This window comes from Triticum aestivum, chromosome 4D (assembly GCF_018294505.1).
Source record: "Triticum aestivum cultivar Chinese Spring chromosome 4D, IWGSC CS RefSeq v2.1, whole genome shotgun sequence".
Taxonomy (NCBI): domain Eukaryota; kingdom Viridiplantae; phylum Streptophyta; class Magnoliopsida; order Poales; family Poaceae; genus Triticum; species Triticum aestivum.
In genome coordinates this window covers 168,991,112-169,006,021 of record NC_057805.1, presented here as the reverse complement: position 1 = coordinate 169,006,021, position 14,910 = coordinate 168,991,112, and positions in this window count along the sequence as shown.

Below are 14,910 nucleotides of genomic sequence, written 5' to 3'. Positions count from 1 at the left end.
GCGATCCCCACGCCACCGCCCCGCCAACGCCCTGCCACCGCCGGCGACCACCGCCCCCATCCTGAACCCTAAGATAGATAGTGGGGTACCTCTCCGGCGAGCCCCCCTCCCCGTTGCGGCTGGTTCTTCCTTCACCCCGGCGAGCCCCCCCTGAAAATCGACTGACCCAAAAGTCGATTCAGTCGACTGAAGTGTAGCTAAATCGGAGCAGCATCGCAAGCAAGAGCAAGAGCGAGAGCAGCAACGCGAGCAAGAGCAATAGCAAGAGCAGACCAGGTAGGGGACCGAGAGCAAGAGCAGAGCAGCAGCGCGAGCGAGAGCTAAAGCAGCAGCAGTTCCTACTGATGTGGACGTCGCCGCCGAGGGAGTGACGCGGTGGAGGAAGTGGTCGGCGACGCCGCCGTGGATGGAGCCGCGATGTGTCGGCTCGGGACCGAGCGCCGGCAGCACCGTGAGATCGAATCAAGAAGAAAATGCGGCGATTAGTGTACAACCTCTTTGGTGGCGCCGAATAGGCCGCAACTTCATCCGAGGAAACGGTGATGATGATGCTCGTCCAGTGGTGCAGGTGAAGACGGCGGTGTGGGAATGGAGGTGGCGCGAAAGACGAGGGGAACGTCGGGGCAGCTCCTTGGAGGTGGAAGACGTTGTGGCTAAACCGGCAGGACGATGAGGTCGACGACGGATCCTCATCCGGTACGGTGGATGAGGGACGTCGAGGTGTTGCTGTGGACGACATCGTCGGGGAAGAGGCTCCGGCTGGGTGGCGGACGGAGCAGGGTGTGGGGTTTCGTCGCGGGTTTTCGCGGCCTCGGTGTACAAATGGGTGGGCGGATGGGATGGCAGTGGGGAACCATGGCTTAGAGACGCGCTTGTTCGAAATGTGGAGTAAGTTACGAAAGTACCCCCACCGATTTTTGGCGGTTCTTTCGGCTCAGGGGTACCACGGGCATTTCGCGTGTCGGGATTTCACAGGAGGTGGGAGTTTTCGCGCGCGTTGTAATTTCGGAATAGCAAGGTGCGGGTTGAGATGGAGGGAGTTGTCGGAGCACAACGAGACAAAGATATATCTTAAATATTTCGGGCTAACAAGGCGCGGGTTGAAATTTCCGGACAAGCCTAACGTGTACTGTACTAAATCAATGCGCACTACAAATGTCATTCAAAACTTTGAATTCATGTTATGTTCAATTAAAATATTTCGCTACGTGTATAATGCATGCAGCCTACTACTCAAATGAACGTTTTAGTGCATTGCAAATGTATATACTACCGCTTCAATATGAACTAAATTTGAATTCGTTTCTCTATTTGAATAAGATCTACAGTAATGATTGTTGTGAAGTCAAAGCATTTGAATTCATTTATCTGTTTTAGTAAGATCTACAATCATCATTATTGTCAAGTTAAACCATCGTTTGTGTATTATCTTCACAGCACACCACATGATTAGTCTCGAGTTACATATGAACTATGTGTACTATATGAACTCGAACTAGATTTTTTGAATCCACTTTATTTTGATTTCAAATCACATTACATTTCTAGCTCTAGCTAGATCTTCATAATCTAAACCATGTCTCATATGTATAATGTGTTTATCACATTATGTATGGTGCCCCGCCCCCTACGCCTACAAGTATTTAGATGTGAGTTGCAAACACCACATGTTACCACAAATTCAAATAAAATGTGAGAATGTTCGATATATAGTATTGTTTGGATTGTTCGATATTTAGCTGTAAGCTGCAAACGCCACACATTATCACAAATTCAAATAAAATGTGAGATTGTTTGATGTATAGTATGGTTTAGATTGTTCGGCATTTAGCTGTGAGTTGCAAACGCCATGCATTATCACATTATGGTATAACATCTGCACAACACGTGTATCACCGCTATATTCATGCATGCAATGTTTAAAACATTATGATCTCCTATTCAAATATATGAATCCGCTTTCATATCAAATTATGATCTTTGTTAGTCTCTTACACCCACACAATCCTCTAACCTTTGTAGCTACCACTAACTTTCTCTCGTGCATGCACACACCCTCCTCGCCATTCCCCTCCCTCGGCATTCTATCCACCGGGCACATTCATTTTTTTCTTTAGGTCGTTCTCCCAGAGTCTCCACAACTCCTTTCCGACACACACCGATCGATAAACCTCTCCAGCGATGCCTGCCTACAACATACACACACACCTTCAATCTCCTCCTTTATGTGTCCTTGCCTCGTGTCTCTCATACGGTTAGACACACGTGTAAACTCTCGCCCCTCTTTTCATCGATCTCACAACCGCACACTCCCCCTATCTAGCTAGTAGTTGGGCCTCTCGCACCACCTCCTAGCTCCATTCTCTCTGTCTATCCGTCTCGCTGGGCCTTGTTTGCCTCTAACAAATGGACGTACACCGACCGATATCTCGCTATACATATAGCTAGCTATGTCCTTATAACTCGTTTTTACCCACACGTCAATCGATCTACCTCATTAGTTGTGTCTCTCCCTTCCTCCAACAAACAACAATTGATCTATTGATCTAGTTAGGTTTGCTTACCAAACACATGGTTCCCCTTCATCATCCATGGATGCGTCCCGACAGATCTATCACGCACAGGCACACACAGAAACACATCGCCACTCTTATTGATAACATTGCAGTTCCACCCTCAGTTTGTCTAGTAGGCCTCTCCCACCATCTTCGAGAAGCAACTCCATCACCCATCCAGCACTCTACCCTCTCCCTCCCTCTCTCTCTCCTCTCTCTCTCTCTCTCTGTCCCATCATATTTCCCGTCCTTTAGTTATGTTTGGATGTCGACCGATCTACCTCAAGACATAGCTGGGTCTCTCCTTCTCAACACATATATGAGTTGTTCTACCTCTATAGTTAGGCCTCTGCCTACCCCTCCCCCCACCCCCACCCCCCCACACACACCGATACATCGAGCGCTCTAGTCATGTCTCCCTGCCACACACAAACTTGACATGTGCCCTCTAACGTTCCGGTAGGCCAGTCGCCCTATATCTTTGACTTGCACACACACACACAATTTCGATGGCTCTCTTCATCGATCTCGCACCCACCCACTTGATCCTCTCTTCGACTCTATCGATAGCTATGACCGCTCCCTCTCTTCTCGTGGATTGCCCGACCCTCTACGTATGATATGGATAGGCCTCCATTTCACACCCATTGCATGGAAAATTTTGTTTGAGATGTCATCGACACATATTCCCACAAATAATTCAAGAAATCAACCCCCACCCCACCCCCACCCCAAAACAAAAAACACTCACGAACACGGTTTGTATCTCTCTCACACACCCACGTAGGTGGGGGACGTGCACGAAGAGAAGAGGTGCATGCACGGCGCACGTACTCCCGTCTCTTTCCCAACCACACCCGCGCGGGTACACGTTGGAGCTCATTTTTGTACGAAAAAGGCAGCCCACGTGGTAATTTGGCATGTGTACTGGTTGTCCACTTGGTGGAGGGAGGATCGTCTACCACGGGTGAACAAACAAATTGCGACTTGACGTGTTATGTTAAAAAAAGAGGCAAACCATGTGGGGCCTACCTTAGAGGCAAGGCTCTATACACGGGAGTACTTTTGATGTGTCCCGTCAACTCGCAGAACGAGGAGAAGCTTGCTTAGTACGCCGTCTCCCCCGCCCACGGGCGCGGTGGCTCGCAGGATGAGGTGAAGCTTGCTCCGCCTTACGCCCGCTCCCTCGCCCATGCGCGCGGTGGCTCGCAGGACGAGGAGAAAAATTTACTACTCCCTCCGTTTACTCCTCGTCCCTAATACCTTGGTTATAGAGATTATATCATATTGTTTGGAATATATATTTCCTTCAGTAGATTTCAATATGAACTACTAGGACATACTCCAAACACTGATGTATATAGACGTATTTTAGATTGTAGATTCACTCGTTTTGCTCCGTATGTAGCACTCTCCCTCGCCCCTCGACCCTCGCCCACGTGGTGGACGTGCAGCAATTCATTCGGTCTCATATAGCCAGAATGATATATACTGCACTACCATTATTGCTCGACTTCCCGAAGAGGCGAAGAGCCAATCGCAAGTTTAATATTTTGGAGATGCCAAGCGCAAGGTTATAGGAGAACGAGTAGTAGGTGCCGCGTCATTTATAAATAAAGTTTTTTTTCTTCAGTGGCACGTACGCAATATGATAGGTTCATATGGAGAGAAAAGGAAACCGCTCCACTATATCCATAGTCAGGACGGGCCAGCCTACACGGTTGCTTGCTGGGGTTGCTCTCTTCACACTCTCTCGCACAAAACAACTGTGGCCACATCTCTAACATCCCGGAGGATCACGCCCGCTTGGGGAAGGGGCGGATGCTTAGTGTAGATGCGGTGGCCGTCGCCGACGGCGAAAACCCACTGTCGGCACGTCCCGATCAGGGTTCCCCGCCGTTCTCTCTCACAAAGCCGGTGAGGTTGCCTTCGTCCCTTGCTCACTGCCGCGACGTGGGCAGTTGCCGCCTCCCGCCGCCCTCCTCAAGGTTGAGCTACGTCCCTCAGTTACAACTCCCTTTACAGCCGGCTTGCACCACTGCTCCAGCTGCCCACATCACTCCCTGTGGATATTTCTCTACTTCTTTGCCCCGCACATACCTCTACTGGCTTCTACGTACTGTATTTGTGATGAGTTTATGTCTCATCAACTAGTCCCAGTAATCTTATTCTAATCACGCTTCTTCAATTTCTTTGCCACAGGAATGCTCATCTCGATTTTGGTGAAACTGCACAAATTGATCCGACGGTCAAAAGGTTGCAAACTTCATTTATTAGGAAGCTCGAACGTTGCCAGCAAATTGAAGCCTGGTCAGGGTTCACGGTTCAAGGGCTAGGGACTGCATGGATTGTTTTTTTCTTTAGCTGCCTGTGTTCCAAAATAAGTGTCAACTTTAGTAGTAGTACAACTTTGTAATAGCATGCTATGATCTGTCAATCATTGAGATGCAATAGCATGCATGTTAGTCTCCTTTGTATTTGATGAAATGTTGCAACGGGCAACCTTGGACGCAAGATACATGTAACAGAAGCTGGAAGCTTCATAGCATTGTACAAATTTATCTCACTGATAAATTACAGTACGTACTATACTAGTACTTCCTCCTTTCCTAAATATAAGTCTTTGTAGAGATTTCACCATGAACCACATGCGGATGTATATAGATGCATTTTAAGTTTAGATTCATTCATTTTGTTCCGTATGTAGTGGAATCTCTACAAAGACTTATCTACTAGTAATAGCTAGCCCCCACTACTAGGAATTCTCTATCCTCTCCTTGAGCCACATCATCAAAATTGATGTAGCCGTTAGATGAAGTAAATCAGTCCATAATAGCCGTCTGATCTAGACGTTGAGAGGCTCCGCACTAAGCCACATGCAAGCATGCAGAAATACCGTGGCACATGCATGTGAGTGGGTTTTAAATCACATCAACATGTCTGCATGCAAGCATGCACCGGTAGCATGCATGTAAGTGAGCTTTTAAGTCCCATGAACATGTCAAAAAGAAAAATATAATCCCATTATGCAGTAGGACTTGGCTGATCTTTTTTCCTTACGTGGGATGATCTAAATGATGATGGGAGTTTATTTAGTTTGGCTACCACATTTGTCATGCGTTTATAGAGTTTTTTTCAGTTCTATGAAATCGATAATTTTGCGCAGAGAGATATACCGCTGTTCGGCGGCCACGCGCGGGGACTCATCTAGTAATATTTAGGAACGGAGGGAGTACTATGTAAAGAGTTAGGTGTCGCACGATGATAGTGTGAGGTGGGCCATGTAATCACTGAGCCTGCGTGGTTTCACTGCTCTTGCATGCCTCCGCTGTAAGAATGGAGAAAATTGTAATCTAGTAGTAGTACCTCCTTTCTCCGAAAGCGTGGGACATCCAACAGTCCTACCACCTCAGTAATAAAGACCAATGAGCAGTCAAATCACATAGACCTAGCAGTAGGTTGGACGGACGAAGCAACCATCATTCTTGCGCCAGTGAGAGGTCGCGTCCGCTCTGCCCGGGCATGAATGCGGCACCGATTCTTTGGAGTGGCGCTGACCGTTTCGGGCGGGAAGTGCGTGCGGGCGATGGAGGGGCTTTGGGTGGGCCAGGCTGGTCAGGAACGGGTGTGGCAGCTGTCCGCATGTTCCTACCGGACACGCCCGGAAACAAGAGGATGCACCGACTCTCGCGGCTAAAATCGTACACTACACAACATCTCTGTGTAGGAGTAGGTCGATCTGTCGGTCTCTCGATCACACACATGCTGTTAAACACACACACACACACGCACACGCACGCACCTTGGTCCCGTTGCACCTTCTAACGTGACTTATTACACCTAGACGGAGGGAGTAGTAAGTATACGAGATACGGTGGCACACTGACTTAAGTCGAATACAAGTGCCCAAAAATTGTGTGCATGTTATAATAAGGATTCACTTAAAATAGTACGTGAGCGAACAGAGGGATCAATTGGACAGTGTTCCCGAGTAGTAGCGAGATGTGTGATGTAAGATACACCGCTGGCGCTTTTAATTTTTCTTATTAATTTGTTTATTCACCCTCTGACTGGTGGGACCCAACGTACTACGTGGACAGAGGTAAGGTGACTAAGGCTGCATTATTTCTGCACCACTGTGGATAGTCTTACCACCAAAGCCACATGACACGATTATGATTGAAATCCCAATGACTCCCACACACACAAAAAAACACGGCATGCTTGTCACACGAATGCAGGAATGTATAAAAGGTCATTTCCCTCTCGTTGAACATAACGGGAGGGTTGTGTAGCTGGTTAGCCTGTTCGCTCATCAAACTTGAGGTCTCGGGTTCGATAACTACACTTGAGCATAATTTATGCCAGGAGGATTCTTTGACTGGTCAAAATGTTTTCTAGGGTTTGCACGCTTCACACTCTCTCTCTAGTATATATATACACGCTGGAGCCTCAGCGCTTGTAGTTGCTCTCTTCACACTCTCTCGCCCTCTCCCGCTGGAGCCTCAGCGCTTGTAGTTTCTCTCTTCACACTCTCTCGCCCTCTCCAGATCTAAACAAGACTTCGTTGGCCTCTCTCTCCCCTAACTGCTGCTCAAAGAGCCGGCAGGATCCATCCGCCGGGAAGGGAAGGAGGCTTAACGGTGGCGCCGTCGGCGAGGGACTACCGGCGCAGCTGTTCACTTTCCACCCAGCGGCGGCGCGGGAGGGCCTCCGACCCCTTCTTCTTCGCCGTCATCCCGGCGCCCACCGAACCACGCCCCAAGAACCTTAAGTTATAATTTACTTACTCCACATGCATTGCTCTAGCTGCATGTATACCATGAATCTAGGACGTGGTTCAAAGAGGAAAGGAGTGGGGGAAAGTAGTGGGAAAAGTTGTATATAGCATGAATATAGGACGTGGTTCAAAGAGGAAATGAAGGGGGAAAGTTGTATAACATGAATCTAGGACGTGGTTCAAAGAGGACAGGAATGGGGGAAAGTAGTGGGGAAAGTTGTATCGCATAAATCTAGGACGTGGTTCAAAGAGGAAAGGAAGGGGCGAAAGTACTAGTTCAAAAAGGAAAGGAAGGGACAAGGCTGTAGAGTTTGAGCAGGACTAGATTTGCTGCGCTCACATAGGGAAAGGTGTCTAAAGATAACAAAACTGGGACCAACACAAATATGCTCCTTGGTTGTTTGTTCTTTGTTGCAACAGACTGTGCATGACCACAGTTCATCGGTAGATGCACATGGTGCTGGTGCGTCCACTGTCCCGTGCAACTCATTAGCTGTTGTTAATCTAAGGCCCTGTTTGGTTAAAAACTCCCTAGTCCCTACCTGCTTGGTTCCAGGGACTAAACATGGACTAGAGGTTATTAAATGACATGCTAAAAGACCATGTTACCCCTAGTAATGAACTAATAGAGACAAGGTGCGATGCGTGGCAGGGGCAACTGTTGGAAAAAGTCCCAAAAAGACTCCCTCGGGGTCTTCTTTCTTTAGTCCCAAATGCCCACTTTTATTCCCTAAAAGTCCCTCCTGTTTGGTTTAGATGGGACTGACACAGAGTTTTTTTAGTCCCTACACCAAAATGTCCCTGTAAACAAACACCCTCTAATAATGCCGCTGGAAAATTGATGCAATGCCACAGTTAAAAGCAAATTACATGTTTAACAAATTTTATTGTCAATATAATATCTATGTTAATATTAATCAATGCCACCGTTTGAGAAATGCTACTGTCTTGCTTTATTTCCCATTTAGATAAGGTAGATGTTTCTTTTTGTTGGCTTCTGTGTCATCCACCGTTATTGACCACTAATTGTTTCCTTTGCACCTCTATGTAAACAGGGTTATCTACTTCACCTCGTTGCCATTGTGACCTTTTGTTGCACTGCACAAAACACTTTTGTTTTAAGAGTGTTTTGTGCAGTTCAACCAAAATGTCACACCGACAACGTTGCTTGATTGCTTGATCTTAGTGGAACTGCAAAAGAGGAGATCTTACTTCCTATCCATTAAGGCAAATTTGGTTCAGATCTTCTTCTTGTGAGTTGTTTGAATTCCGCATCATGAGAGGTCAGTACTAGCCTTCTTTCACATGATTCTGTAGTGTGCTTTCATACGTTGTGCTACTTGTACAATAATGTTGATTGATTTTAGTGAACTGCACAAATGGAGACAAGACTTCCAATCTGTATGTGCACCGTAATATCCCATTGAGGTAAGATAAGGATATTTCACAACTGCTGGCCTGTATTTTGCCACTTTCATCAGAAAATTAAGTTTAGTACTATACTTGTGCTCCCTAATTGACATGCCAAATCTTACATTGAAGGCGAAGCTTGTCTGTTATTGAACCAAGTGATGAAGGGGAAGAACAAGCGGAAGAAAAACAAAAATCAACTCCCGGTGCTGTAATGAAGCATAGAACTGTGATGACACAAGTAATGATATAGTTTTGCATCTTAATTTATTGCTATGGCTGGAACAAGCAATTGTTTTGCCACTGATTTGATGCCACTCTTAATGTAATATGTAATTATCTCTACTTGTGCAAACAGGGATCTTCTTTGAAGATACCATATATTTTAGTGGAACTGCACAAGAAGATGTTGGAAACATTAAACTAATCGAGGAGTATATAGTAAGCATGGCCACCACCGTAGATAGCAACAGATGGTTCCGGAGAAGTGCTTCATCTGTATGCTCTACATAATAAGCCTCCTGACAAAGGTTGGTACTCGCCCACTGATTTCATCCATATGATTGAGCTTTGTCATCTCTATTGGTGTTGTGCTACTGTTTAGAAACTGTCATGAAAAAGTGGTATTGTCCTTGAGAAGTGCTTCATCTATGCTGTTTTAAATATTTCCTTTCTTTTTTTTGAGCAAACAGGGATGCTAGCATTTAGTAGTCCTCTTGTCTTTGCACAACAGGATCATCTTCCTATGAAGAAGAATATGGAGTACGTGAAGTGACTAGTTCCGATTATGCTAGGATGAAGAAGCCCTGTCTATCTTCTCATCAGAAGGAGCAATTGAAGGATGGTTACATTACTCCCCACAAGACCAAACTAACTTCAGCTGAGAAGGACTGACAAATCTCCATTTTTTTGCTGTGATGCGTGAGTAGAATGTTGTTCTAGGATTCTTTCTGGTGAGTTCCATTTTTCTAAAACTGTGCTCTACATGGACCATTTATGTGCCTGTTGAAACTGTCAATTCATAGTACAGTTTGCTTTATACTAATCACTTTTTTGTATTTGTGCAAACAGGGGTGCTCAGCTTGATTTCAATGGGAACTGCACAAAATGTTCATGAATACATCGAATCATTCATTTCCACCACAAGAAAGGAGGTGCCGATAAGTTCAAGGCCTTGCAACATATAAGGGCGAAATCATACAAGCTACGCGTGAATTTGGTTGATTTTGGTGGAACTGCACAAAAAGAACAGCTGGTTTATTTAGCACGAGGTGCCATGTCAATGTCTGAACTGATGGAAAACCCTGCCCATTCCACAATCGTAGGCATGTGATATTTTGGAATGGGACAACCTTGTCAAAGTTTGCTCATTGATTTTAGCAAGACATGCGTTTGATATTTTCGAATGGGACGCCCTTTGCTGTCAGCAGCGTCGATCAATTTTTTCTTTATTCTTTAGTTGTGAAGTAAATATTGCCTCTGACATGTGAGTCGCTGAGATGCATAATCATCGATTGTTTTGAGTGTTCTCTATGAATTGCCAGGCCTGTGTGTTTGATTGCAATGTACAGAAACGCTAAAAAGCTGCTCAAACTCTTTGTACTCCTTCTGTTCCTTTTTACTTCGCACATTGTGAAAGTGCATACTTTTTTGTATAAGATTGGTCAAAGTAGAGATACTTTGACTGCAGACAAAACTTGTATGCAGACTAGAAAGGACCGGAGGGAGTACATGTGAAACTGCTGCAAACGAGGTGATCACCCTGGGAATAATGCTAGTACGTATTGTTTTGCATGTTCATCCAATGCCAGTGATACAAGAATTTGAACTAATCAAAATAAATTCATTCATACACGGTCGGATTTCATATAAACATGCCGGATTTCATTACATTTCATACATTCTTCAACTAAAAAGCGGTGCGCTGGAGGTATAATTAGTTAACCGAAGCTACCCACCTGTGTCCCGCTGAGCCGAATAGAAGCTTCAGTGACTTAACTGTAGGTGCAGTTGCGTAACTGACATGTGGCCCGTTGGGCCCACATGTCAGTCAGCCAACTGCACCAGCAGTTAAGTAGAAGCAGCGTTCTTCTCCAGCGCAGCTCTCCGACTCCACGTCGCCGCCAAGAAGCTAACCGGCCGTCAATGGTCAACCCGCCTAGCTTGGCTTCAACCGGAGGGTAGCAGCGGTGGCCTTACTTGGACCCGAGCGGCGGCGACCTACCGTGTTCTACTCTTCCTCATTTTCTGTGTGGCGCGGCCCCGTTGGCAGCGGGGCGGGGCCTCGGCGGAGCCGGCGATGTCCTCTGTCCTGTTGCCGGCGGGCGGCGCCTCAGCGGAGCGGTGGAAATCCTCCCCCACGTTGCCGGCAGGGTGGGGCCTCGGCTGAGCCAGCGATGTCCTCTACCTCGTTGTTGGCGGGGCGGGGCCTCGGCGGAGCCGGCGGTGTCCTCTGCCACGTTGTTGGCGCCGCGGGGCCTCGGCGGAGCAGGGCCTCGTCGACGCCAGCGGAGCGGGGACTCGTCGGAGCCGGCATTGTCCTCAGCCTCGTCCTCGGTCTCGCCAAACAGCGCCTCGCCCGCTTCATCGCCCTCTTTGCTAGCCTCTTTGTAGGCGGCTGCAGCCTCCGCCACCCGCATGTGGTACCGCTAGCGCTCGAGGTGGCCCTTGCGGGCAGAGCGGTACGTGTCGAGCAGCACCTCCTGCTCCGCCTGCTCTGCGGCGATCTGCTCGTCCGCCTGCAGGTGCTCCTGGAGGAGATGGTGGTTTTAGGCGGCGTCGGCCTGCGCCTCCCGGAACTCCTCCTCAGGCATCTGCCTCACCCTGTCCATATATTGGGCACGGGCCTCGCCGATGGTCATGGTGCAATGCACCGGCGAGGATGGCGCGGAGGAGGGGGTTGGCGTCGGATCGTCGACTACCATGTTCTCCATTGGGACGTCGTCGTCCTCCGGCTGCCTGCCGGCCAGCCGGTCGGCAGCAATGGCTGCCATCTCCTTGTGGTCCGTCGTCCGCTCGTCCCGAAGAGCGCTGGAGCGCGAGGAAGCCATGGTGGGCAGTAGTGGTGTGGACAGGAGAAAGGGAACGGATGCGGATGACTGCGGCTATGGCCGGCGCAGCAGTTTATATAGCAATGGTGGGCGGGCGGAGGGACGGACGTGTGGCACCGGAGTAGCCGCCTCGGCAACCGTGTATCATTAATGTGGGCGGCAGATGGACGGACGGACGACACTTGTGTCGTTTGAAGGCGAAGCAATCACCTGCAACGGGAAGCGGGGCGGGCGGCGCTGACTGTTTCGGGCGGAAAGCGCGCGCGGGCGAGGAGATGACTTTACTTGGAGAGGATGACAATGGGGACCCACCAGGTCGATAGCCTCACGTACGCAAGTGCCTCCTTATTTTATATATATATATATATATATATATATATATAACTATAATTTATTTTGCTTCCTCCTGGTTTCTTGACATCACGGTCCCACACCATTGTCAACCTATGTAGTAGTCAATAAATGAGAGAATTGCACAAGAAGCGGCCAATAGCTGGGACCAAGTAGCTCGAGCAGTATTTGTGTTTTTGAGGTGTGAGCACTGCAGAGTTTTTTGATGTTTAGCCCAGATATTAATTTTTCTCCTCTGAACAACAACGAAAACATCACTGGAGGTATTAACTGGGCGGGCTGTGGCCCGTCTAGCCTAGGCCTGATATCCAGCCTAGATATTAATTTTTTTCAAGCTGAAAATGGCTAGCCCAGCTATACTTTTTATAGGACTACCCAGGCAAGGTCAAGTTGTTATTCTCCGCCCCACTGGGCTGCAAATCTTTCCTAGGAGGGATGCATTAGGCTTAACAAGAAAATGGGCTTTAAGAAATAATAAATGGGATGTAATTATAAAAACTGGGGAGTAACTATAAAAAATGCACCAAACACGTGATTAGTTTATAAAATATTATTTTTGGATATTGAAAATTTTAATTTCATTAATTGTTGCGAGCGTAATGTTTCATTGGATTTTTACGTAATATAAATTTATATTAAAATTGTATTTAATCTGACTAGAAATTTCGGGATAAAAATATTTCGGATCCCATCAAAATGTGGGAAATTTTATTGAATTCTGTTTTGAACGGTTGGTTGAAATGGGCTGTACTTTTAACAAACTGTAAATGGGCTGTAGTAAATTCCATTAGAATTCAAAAATGGGCTACACATTCTTACAAATCTCAAATGGGCTATAAGTTCTCTGCCACACACTTTTGGCCTTACTAAGTTGACGCGTCCCCTAAAAAATAGAGTTGACGCGTATGCAAGGCTTTGTCAACTTATAGTCAACACACGGTTCTAGTAGTAGTGGCCGTTGGATGTCCATCCAACGGATGCCGTGCTTCTTCTTCAATCTCAGATATTCTAGCTTCACCCGCCCAAAAAATGATTCCTCCCCCTGACATCTGGGGCGCACCGTTTCGGAAGCTGACCTGTGGGCCTACTAAGTTGACGTACCAAGGGCTTTGTCAAATTAGTCAATAAAAACGATTCTAGCTGTAGTGACCGTACGATGTCCATCCAAGGGCCGTCGTGCTTCTTCAACCTCTGGTCTTCTTGCTCCAGCCGCCCAAAGCAGCGCCGGTCGTGCCGCCTGCTCCTGCCTCCCGTGGCCGGCTGTGCTGCCGCGGAGGCCTCACCGCCCCCTACTACTCCCACCGCTGGCCAGGCCATCCCTCCACTCACCCACACCCCCTGTTATTCTGCGGCGACGGCAGTGCAGCCGAACCAGCGAACCCTCGTACTCCTTTCCGCGTGTGCATCCACTGCCGCGTCTTCCCCGGCTCCGCATCGTCCCCTTCCTAGGCCTCGCTATCGTCCACCGCCCTGGTGCTCTCGGCGCGGCGTGGTCAACGTGGTCAAGGAACGACTTTCATCTGACGTGGACTGTACGTGGAGAGGCTGATAGCTGGGTCCACGGCAGCCGCAAGGAAGTGCCTCCTTATTACGCGCAAAATAATTATTCCTCCACCTGACGGCGGGGACCCACCGGACGGGCCATCGTATTTCGCGAAAAAAATGATTCGCCCCCTGACTGCTGGGACCCACGAGCTACATCTTCGCACACAAGGAAGTGCGTCCGGGAAAAAAGCGATTCACCCCCCTGACTGCTGGGACCCACCAGCTACATCTTCACACGCAAGGAAGTGCGTCCGAAAAAAAAACAATTCGCCCCCCGACTGCTGGGACCCACCAGCTACACCTTCGCACGCAAGGAAGTGCGTCCGGGCAAAAAAAAAGATTCGCCCCCCTACCTGCTGGGACCCAGCAGCTACACCTTCACATGCAAGGAAGTGCGTCCGGGCAAAAAAACGATTCGCCCCCTCACTGCTGGGACCCACCAGCTACATCTTCGCAGGCAAGGAAGTGCCTGACAGTCGGGACCCACCTGGTCGAAGCGTACGTAGCGTTGTCATTCTGGTCGCGAACGCGAACATACATACTGGTCGATGTAGAGGCGCGCACGTGTCGTAGTAGAGGCGCGCATGTAGCATGTACACGTACGTACAGCGGCCAGGGTGCAAGAAAGAAAATACGGCCACGTATGTGTACATACGGGCAGGGTCTCGAATGGCTACTCGCGCATACGTATGGCCAGGGCTCGTGTACATGGCTAGGTCGGAACGGAGAAACAGTGTCGTCATCGTGTTCATGGGGAGGCAACGGAATGCATCGTGTTCACGGGGAGGCAACGGAATGCGTCGTGTTCATGGGGAGGCAACGGAATGCGTCATGTTCATCGGGAGGCTACGGAATGCGTCGTGTTCATCGGGAGGCAACGGAACGCGTTGGAGCCAACCGGCTGGGTCGGAACGAAATGCATGGTCGTGTTCATCGGGATGGCTTGGACGGAACAGGCGATGGAAACGAGGCCTGGCGTACCGCATAACGGAGGAAACGGACCTCCTACGTTCGGAACGGGGTCCTGTTGATCGGGAGGGGTGTGGCGTACCGCAAAACGGAGGAAACGGACCTCCTACGGTCGAAACGGGGGTCCTGTTGATCGGGAGGGGTGTGGCGTACCGCAAAACGGATGAAACAGACCTCCTACGGTCGAAATGGGGGTCCTGTTGATCGGGAGGGGTGTGGCGTATCGCAAAACGGACGAAACGAACCTCCT